The 10,367-nt window shown below is 40.2% G+C and overlaps 1 non-coding gene across 1 annotated transcript; it reads left to right on the top strand.

Moving 5' to 3' along the window:
• The first annotated feature begins 6,417 nt into the window (after nt 1-6,417).
• Nucleotides 6,418-6,491, top strand: trnai-aau (transfer RNA isoleucine (anticodon AAU)). Its single transcript has one exon. It is a non-coding gene; the product is annotated as a tRNA-Ile (tRNA).
• The last annotated feature ends 3,876 nt before the right edge of the window (nt 6,492-10,367 follow it).

The raw sequence follows: 10,367 nt of genomic DNA, 5'->3' as shown, positions 1-10,367 counted from the left end.
GCTGGCATCCTCCGAACTGGGGAGCAGAGTGGAGCGCAGGTGCACCACTGAGCTACTGGAATGTCTTTCAATGCATTTTTTGAAGACTGCAAAATTACCTGAATGGATCTCAATCCTCCCTTGAATATTGAAGCAGGAACGAGAGAGAAGCTAGTGGAATAACGCACTAATGGGTGTGGAGGGTCAGAGAGACTGTAACACGCTCACATACACTGGCACACACAATTTAAACAAATCTTTAAACAAATTTAAACCAAACCAAGTTTTGTTTTTTTTTAAATGATGGAATTGAACACTGTTGTTACAGTGGAATTGTGAGGTCAGAGGCAGAGCAAATGTGTTCCACTAACCTTCCTGGCCCTTTAAGTGCACTACTGCAGATAGACTGAAAACAAATTTCACCTAAATAAAATCACACTGTAACACTGAAAACATAAACACAGACAAGCACTGAATGAGTGGTAAAGGGCATTAAAGCCTAAGTATTACATGGAGATCACCGCTCACATTTTCAATTCTTTCCTTTGACAAAACAACTCACATCAACAGCCAAGGCACTGCACTGCCTTTCTAAAAGGAGATGGCAGATGGCACTATCAATTAGCTTCACTCAAAAATGGGAGAAAACAAGGAATGCGGCATGTTATGCGCTGGTGCACATAGTTCGGTCACACGTCTCTGCTATGGTCTTCCAACGTACACTGCCCTTGATATGAGGCAATATGGCCACCTACTGTAAGCTCAACCTTGGGTCACGATATCATGCAGAGCCTTCATAATACCCTATGCTTCTGTGCATGTGCTAGTCAGATTCAAGCTCAAATATCGTCTCTCTCAGCTAGCACAGCCCGGCCTCATCTGTCTACAAAACTTCCAAGCGGTCTCCGGTACACTAGACAAATTTTGCTGTTTTGTATTCACAGAGAACATTTATCCAAGTATGTGTACAGGTCAAAAAGTTGGGATGCGGCTGGGAGACAGGAATCCATCTGCCTCTGAGATTGATGTGTGAGTTGGGGAGGGGAGTGCAGTGGCTAGAACACTAAACTTGGCGAGGTTTTACCACAGGCACACAGAGGAGCATGCAGCATACAGTGGGAGGTGCTGCGCTGCGGCGGCGGACATTAGCTGCTGGTGGGCAGGATGAGAGAGCAAACTGGGGGTGGAGGAGGGTGGGGGGAGCCAGGCAGAGACTGTGGGGGCAGGATGCGTGCAGACGCATGTCACATGCTGCAGGAATCTGGACCATGTTGCTGACAAGTTCAATGAATGTTTTGAAGCCAACTACAGCACATGCATGTCTGTGTTGTATCTGGGCTTGGTGGATTAGGGTCAAGGAAGACTTATTTTTAGCTGAAGATGTCTATCAATAGCAACACACTTAACTGCAGATAACCATATTTACTGCTAAACTTTGGCTGACATCTCAAGTGAGGCGCACTTCATACAGAATGAATACAAGAGTTAATTTACTGTCTTGTGCAGTTCAATATAACAAGCTCATGGTTCATTGCAGGTGGAGCCACCGTCCTTGTTGATTGAAAACTTTAAGAAGCAGAAGCAACAGTCCTATTCCAAGCTAGAGAAAAAAGGCACAGGACTCTCACACAGCAGACTCTGAAATGGAGGATCTCTCACATTAAGGTATGGCTATGCAGCCATGAATTTTTATCTCCAGACATTCTTGTGTGGTTCCTAGATTTTTCCCACATTCCAGTCCTTTTCTCAAGTACACTTTAAATAGAAAATAAAGTAATTAATTGAAGGGAATAGCCGGTGCCATCTTTATTCTGAGCTCAATGTTGCATACAGACGAGGTATTGACCACAGAATGTCTAACAGTCTCAGGTGGGTTCAATATTTATACATTTTCATCAAGTTACAAAACCATTTTTTTTTTAAATTGTACCTTTAGGTGGTATCCTGGCCTCAATCCTGGACTTGCCACAGAGGCCATATTTGGTCATTCTCACTTCCTGCTTACTTCTGAAGCCTAATTTGGTCTTTTACAATTCCTGCCATCATATTATTACATTAATAATTTCATTTTATTACCTCACTTGAGTACACCTCTAGCTGGATATTGAACCACTTGGTTGTAATCCTAAATGAATCATGAATGATACAATCAAAGGATCACTGCTTGAAGCCAAGCAAAAAAGTTAGATTTTTCACATTCACAGACATGAAGAACCAGCAGGACGAATCAAGACTCATGTGAACTGTGTGGGAAAGAGTCACATCCAGACCCACATATGGCCAGCGCAACCAGAAAAGCACAGGTGAGGAAGGCAAGGCTTCTGAGAGCTACCAGCCAAGCAGGTGTGGACAGAAAAGAGGTGCTCTGTAGCAAAGAGAAAGGAAGCTGATTGCTTGGTATGTAAAAGGACAGAAACCTGGAAGCTGGTGTGGATAGTATGAAACCCACCAAAAATGAAAACAACAGCTTCATTTGGAAAGAAAACAAAACAAAAAAAAACAAAAAAAAAACCCCACAAAATGCAGCAAGAGATAACAGGTCTTTGCTTATCTTAGATAAATCAATGTTTGAAATAATCAATGCTTTAAAAAGCATGGTACCCAGGAACAAAAAAGTAACTAAAAGTATTCAAGTATCCATTTTTTTATATCAATTTTTATTGATGTGGAGGGGAACCTGGGAGCCTGTTGGACAGGGTAATGAACTGGATTGCAGGCTCAAACACTGTATGCACTTATATGCACTTGAAGGACAGTGTTCACTACCAGTTCCGTGTACGCCTTTTTTTCTATCGTCACTTTGTATCAACTGGGAAGGAGCAACTGTCATTCACACCCAACAGGAATGCAGCTAGATGTGATCTTGAGAATTCTTGGCTAGAGAATCGCCAAAAACTATCTTAAGCACTTTAGCACCATTCTAAGACAACCATTGACAATAATTACTCACCTTAATGAATTCTTTGTCTGCATCTTGGCTGCATCTGAGCTGGTGGTTGAAAAGCAGGGCCCGCAGCTGTCGGTTCTGGTGCTGGATGTCATACTGCTTAGCTGTCTGACAGGCCCGCACAACTCGTAGGTCTGTTCAAGGTGGCACTTGTACACCTCAATTTCCATCGTAATTGTCCTGTACAACCATTAAAAATTTGACAGAAGTTAAAAAACAGCAGAACGGTTTGTTACAACTGGAAAAAAATAAATAAGAAAATATTGTTTGTTGTTGTACATGAAAGTCAGAGAGCCATGAGGATAAGCCCTCTTGTCCAAAGTTCTGATCAGCAGTTATGACCTCCTAACACTGCAATCAAAATGCACGGGCAAAAGATGCATTACTGAAAAAACACTCTGCACATCTGGATTTCATGTCACCACAGTCAAAGTTGAAGGCTTTGTTCGGTGAAAAGAAAACAAATGTATCAAAGTTGACGTTATACTCAGTAAGAACTCAGTACAGTAAGAAACTGCAAAATACTCAGAAAACTCTGTGCATGAGTCAGTGGCTCAATAGTCCAACTAAAATCAGCCAGGACCACAGTTTAGTTGGGTTAAACATGAGTCAACTAAATCCTTAGTCAGAGAATGATATTCTGTCTTTGCTGCTTACATGATCAGCTTCTTTCAAATAGCCATGTAAACTTAGTTATTTAGGAATAATATCAAACTACATGTGGGCCATCAGATCCTGTTTGCCCTTGAAGACCCACTCACAATCTTTGCCCAAGTCCAGCACTGGACATGCATTACCTTGCACAGTTTCACAGCTCTGGCACTGCAATCAACAATGCATACGTCTTAACTAAGAAGGCAACAGTTCAAATGGAAAACCTACTTCCTCTCTGGGAGTGAAGGAAGCCAGCTGCTTGATCTTCAGTGTCTGGTTGAGTCTTGGATGCATCAAGCACAGGGACACCAGCTGATACCCCATGGTTGAGGTGCTCCATATATTGTGCAAGGATCGGTTCGTTATAATCACCATTCTGCATTTTTTAACAGCAGCAACAGCATAAAATGGTTCAGGTAAGGGTGCATCATTGGAAGACTTTCACTAAAATATGTCCTCACCATGTCTCAAATACAGCAATACCTCTTAGAAGCCATTGTACTGCACACAGAATGGACAGTCTCAGCAGTTTCTGTTCTCATATGGAACCTCAGTGTTTTGATTACAGAACCAGCAATTCACAATGACATGAACTGGTTTCTTCCCATTGAATAGGGAGTTTATATATATAACTGAATTTGATCAAACTATAGCAATGATTGTGAGCAAGGAGCTTTCATTTTACAGCCTAAAAATGAAAGTGACAAATACATGTATGTTACAAATAAACCAAACTTGAAACGTTATATGAATAGCTTCATGTTGAATATACACAGTTAATCAGTCATTACAAACTACATTCTATTAATACAGAATGTTTATGAAAGTTAATTTAATCTAATTAACAATAAATGAACAGTCGAATATTGTAGTTCAAACAGTCCGATAGCTGTAGTAATGGCTTAACTCATTTTGCTTATTTAGAGAGAACGATACATTTGAAAACCCACAGGTTTGTGAATTTGGGTCTCTAAATCATACAAAAGTAGGTTTTCTATTGCTGAACAGTTAGCTAGCTAACAAACTACCAGCACCTAAACGATCAAAGTTGAAAGCTGAACAATGAAATGGTTCCACAAGGAATGGTTTATAGCCCCGAGTTTGACACTCGCTGACCTCAACTGTTAGCTAGCTAACTAGCGTATCGCTGTGATAAAGCGATACAATCTTTAGCAATGAGGACATGAATAAAGTATCTTTTACAATTTTCACAATATTGTTAAATTTAATTTGCTGGCATTGGAGGTTATTAAATATTCACAATATCAATAATAATTCCTTGGCTCACAGAATCAGACATTACATTTTTGCTGTTATGGCAGCTGTTATAAAGATCATATTTATACAGAACCCTGTTCAGTTAGTGCTAGTATTGAGGAACCATTGCATAACTAATAGCGGTACAGAGACAGAAACATCATGTGTTCAGATGAATAACTGGATGTGTGTGAGACAGTCTGTGAGAGGTTTGCATTTGTGTGTTGCATGACTATGAGTGGGAAAACCATATAAAGGTAAAAACATTACCTCTGCAACAAGGATCTCTTCTATTTGAAGGAAAGGTTTAAGTTAGACACAGTCTCAACAGAGTAAGTTAAATCTGTCTGTGTTAAGACCAGTTGACATATCAGTGGTTTATCACTGATTATGTCTGCCACTGAGATACCACAAATTAAGCTTTCCAGATTCCAAGACATACAGTTGTGCAGTGTGAGCCATACATCAATTTGAAAACTTCAAAAGTCACGTAATGTGTGCATGGCATAAGCGTATTAGCAGGTCCCGAAAACATTTGCTATCAGAAAGGATTTCATCATAGAAAAAAACTACAAATTCTAGACTTGAGAATGTGAGCATCAATCCCACTAACACTCACATACTAAAAGAGCACTCTACCACTTGACCTAGTTCTCCTAGAGTGGGACTTGTTTGCAGATCGGACAAAAGCTGAAGACACAGTGGAATGGCAATTCTCTAGGAGATCATACCAAATCCTGCATCCACCCTAAATATTTCATCTAGCTGTGAAGTCAAAAAAGCTTATTCCTGAAATGACAGGAATAGTTCTTGCAGATTCTGATATGCTATGCAAACACTATAAAATGTGAGCTATGTTAGATCTGGCAGCCATTGGCTCTAACTGTCTCTTTTTATTGAGTTAAGCAATGCTTACAGAATAACTTTCTATGGCTTCAAATACTTCCAAGAATTAAACCTTGCAGAGCTCTGTAGCTAGACACATTGTCTCTGTAGGTTTGACATGTTCATTTGACAAACTAGCTAAAATAGCATCTTTTGGTTTGAATAAATTGCCCCTTAGACCCAGACAAAAAATTGCTCAAAATCTTTTTGCTTATTCATGCAGCAATGACACAGATTTCCAAAGAAAGAGGACGTATGGTTAAAGCTAGAAAAAAATGCCTACTCTGTGCTCAGGCAGAAAATCTGATATTTTAAATATGTCCCTAAAAGGTTTATATTCCTTGGCTCACAGAATCAGACATTACATTTTTGTTGTTATGGCAGATTTCATGGTGTAATAGACAGCACTATGTAACTCGCAGCAATAAAGCTCAGTGGACTTTGCAATTGATGATTTCGTCACTGTGTACAACTGCACTGATTTGCTCTTTAACAAAAGCTTCTCCACATTTGCTTTTGAAGTTTAATTCAAAAGTTGGCTGCAGAATAACCATTTGTCAGAGGGAACAATAAGTGTCAACTTTCACCTATGCTCGGTCGAAAAAGTGGCCGTAATCTCGTTGACACCAAGTCTACAATTTCATGGAAAGGTTCCCTTCAGTGCTCCACCAAAAACTGCGAAATGAACAGAGAAAGGCCGATTAGCTCAGTTGGTCAGAGCGTGGTGCTAATAACGCCAAGGTCATGGGTTCGATCCCCATATGGGCCATGTGGGTTTTGTTTGATGAATGACCCCTTGTCAACAAACCACCTGTTTGAACTTGTGTTGCTTATAACATTGCTTGTAAATCACAATCTGCTAAGACATGTTCCAAGTACATGAGAGTGTGTTCTTGATTACAAAACTTTACCCCTGGATTTGTGCTTGTTTACAAATCTTGGACAATGCAGAGAAAAGTATGAAATCAGAGGGACTCTGGCATTAGTGTAAGGCTCTCGATCGCTGTGTGAATAGGTCAAAGAAGCCATTCCAGAGGCATGCAGACAACCTGCATCCTCCCCATCAAATTATAGCCAGTTAGGTGTCTGGAAGTGCCAGGGAGTTCAAATCGTTTAGTCTGAAATGTGTTGGGATATGATTATGCCTGCCACTGAGGTCTGACAGCTCCACAGTTGCCTTGTGAAAAGAATATAGTATAGACCGTCACCCACATACATTACTGTATACATCAGAGATCAGCGCAGGAATATCAGTTTGTAAACCCGCCAAATCTGCCCCCACAGGCTCCCTGAGTTCTACTAATCGCTCCAACACCTTGTTTCAACCTCAGTTTCTTTTTTTTTGAAGCGCATGAGGCAGCTTCAGCTATTTCCACAGGCAATCATATTAGATGTGCCATCAGTAACCAGACATGTGACTTTATTTTATTCCCCATTCTTCCATAAGAGAGGATTTCACACAGGCCAAATTTTCAGCCGTATGCGCCTGCAGGAATTTCACAACACCAAGTAGTGTAGACTTCAGAAATGTGTTGTCATCTATAAAATGGCAGGTCACAGCCAAGAAGGCATCCACATTAAGAGATGTCCACATATCTGCTGACAAACTCATTGCAGGAATTTTCTGGACCTCAGCTTTGGCCTTCTCTTTCTCTTATTGACATTTGGCCTCAACCATGGCCTTTACAGTCTAAAGGGAAGGAAGAAAATAATTATATATATTTTTAATACTACTCTCATAATGTATCCATGTCACCACACATACCTTCCTAGTTAGGAGAATATAAGTTGAATCCAATTTTGCTACCAAGTCCCTGAAGCTTTTATCCTCAACTATGCTAAATGGCTGTGTGTCTCTAACTATCATGGGGACCAAAGCCTCATCCAGCTCTTCCTTTCTGGTCACTGCTTTGTAAAGATTAGATTATACCAAAAAATATAGTACTCACCAATGAAATTCACTTTATAATCCAATCCAAAAGGGAACTCATCCTCCTTCGGTTAACCCTGGATAAACCTGGGCAAAGATGAGTTGGGTAGAGGATGGCTGACAAATTGTAAGCATGAAAGATACACTACAGCATTCCTACACAAAGACATCATAGGAGATAGAAACAGAGCACAGTTCACCTGGATAGAACACCTGGGTAGAAATACAGTAACTCATTATTATAACAGTACAAAGAAATGAAATGTGGATCATCCAGGTGAGGTTCATCTGCTAATCTGCACATAAATATTGTTTGTGACAGTGCAGAATGTTGCAGGTAAATGGAGGGCAAGGTGCTGTCATTTTAAGCATTTTAAGGCAGGTCCAGGAAGGAGAAACCCCAGCAGGTAGGAAGAGTTAGTGGGGAGCACAGATAGCACAGCACTCCAGAATCATGTACTGGAGCATGGTGTGTCCACTGGGGGGAGGTGGGGTGGTTGGAAGAGCATAAAAGACTGTTGTTACTGCAAAGATTCATTTAGACCTTTCATTTGGACTGTTATTCTTTTTTTAGGGGGCGGGGGGGGGGCATGTATTTAATGAAATAATAACGAAAAATTAATAGATGAATTCATACCAACTCAAATTTGCTGGTAAAGAAATCATTTGTAAGGTAAAAGTTATTTTAAGAGTGATGTTAAGGAATTTTTTAAAATGTTAATTATAATTTCATTAGAATAATTCTAACATCTACGGGATGATCTGAGCGTTAAAGAAAAAAGAGGTGGACCTTATGGGCAATAAAGCAAAAGTCATTATTGTAGTACAAGACCCTTTGTTCTAGCTAAGTGATCTGCTGCATCTCAGTTTGAGTCATGTAGAATTCTAAAGACAGAAAGTCTTTATTCTGGCATAAAATAAAACTGAAGGGGGAAACATACTTTGAGTTAGTACCAGTAGTTATTGATTGTACACAAAGTCCAGTATGCATCCAAATGTAATCAAGAGATATCTGTTGAACATCTCCAACTCGTACAATGCAATGTTTCTTCTTTGTGTCAAATGAACTTAACAATTCAAACATCCATAACTGGCCGTGTTTCTTGCCAACATACTGGTGTTTGGACTTATGGGATTACATGTCTGTTGCCTTCAATAGCTTAGTTGGTAGAGTGGAGGACTGTAGAATTTAAAACTGTTATCCTTAGTCTGTCAGTTAAAATCTGACTCAAAGGAAGTTTGTTTTTTCACATACAAGCTTCTTTTTTAAGTGAGCAAAAAGAGCGTCCCCTGACCAGGAATCAAGCCCAAGTCGCAGTGGTGAAAGTGTTGAATCCTAGCCACTCACCCACCAGCAATAAAGCTCAGATGCTTCTGACAAACATTTTTCAAACTCTGTATTCCTAGTATACTGACGATGTTTGTATGCATACTGGACTTGGTATCCATGAGCATTAGGAGGTCATAAAGAGAGGTATTCATATTTCTTTTTATTCCACATAAAAATTAAGTTTGAAAGAGAATCCTAGCCACTAGCTCACCAGGGATAAAGGTGACAGTTTCCTCTGACATGAACATGAGCTACATTCATTGGTAACATTTTGATCGAAACCAGGCAAAAGTATTTAGTCACTAGCTGAAATAGCTCAGCTGGGTGAGTGTTAGATTGAATATCAAAAGACTCCTAGTTCAGTCCTGGGTTTTGGTAGCTGTGCAAGACCAAGCTCCTCATCAAACTGTCCTCTTTTTAAGAATATTTCATAAACTTTTACATTCCTTTCCTAAAAACGAATGACATTACTGTTTTTACGCTATTGTTAGAAGTCATAGTGTAATAGTGCTCTAGACTTTGAATTCAGTGATCCTACTTAAACTTTAGTGGAATTTGCACTTCCTTATGATATGTTTCCTCACTGCACAGAGAGCCATTTGAACATTGGCTTCTGTATAAACGCTTTTGAAATGTTTTTCATTAGTTGTCTACTGGCCAAACCACTGGACAAGGGGAGGGTAGGTGTCAGCTTGCATGTATGCTTGTGTTGGTATCCTGGTTCACACACTCCCTGTGTTTTCATGGAATGGGGCCTACCTCAGCTTCCTTTGGCTCATGGATGGGCTTTGTCCTACCAAAAAAGGTGATGCAAATAAGTCATCTGCTTACTAAAGTTCTTGAAAATCACACTCTGCGAAGAGGCATTGCATAATGCAAAAAAACCTTCAGAAACAATACACTCTAATGACAGCAACCAACATACTTAATACAGGAGTGACCTCAGGGGTGATCTCATCCAAAGGCCACAACAGGAACAACAGGCTTAAGAAGGGACACATGAAATGACCTCAAAACACAAAAGTGAGCAGGTAAGTTGAGTTGATATGTGACTTCATTAATGTGCTTGGTAATTTCATATGGACCGATATACTTGGGACCTAACCTGCGACATGACCCCGGCTTGCGGTAGTCCTGTGTAGAGAGCCACACTCTGTCACCAGGTTGGTATATCGGGTTCTCCCCTCTGTGCCTGTCCGCAATTTCCTTATACGTTCAGAGAACTCATACAATACACTGATCTGTTTCCTCCCATACCCTTTCGCTCCGCTGCATCCACTCATCCACAGCGGGGAAACCAGCTGATATGGAAGTCCATGGGACATTTGAGGCTGATAACCTAAAATACAATAAAAAGGAGTCAAGCCAGTGGATGAACTAGTAAG

This window comes from Electrophorus electricus, unplaced genomic scaffold (assembly GCF_041902795.1).
Source record: "Electrophorus electricus isolate QZ-2024a unplaced genomic scaffold, ASM4190279v1 Scaffold42, whole genome shotgun sequence".
Classification (NCBI taxonomy): Eukaryota; Metazoa; Chordata; class Actinopteri; order Gymnotiformes; family Gymnotidae; genus Electrophorus; species Electrophorus electricus.
Note: the sequence above shows the minus strand (reverse complement) of the source record. Positions and strands in the feature narration are given on the sequence as shown.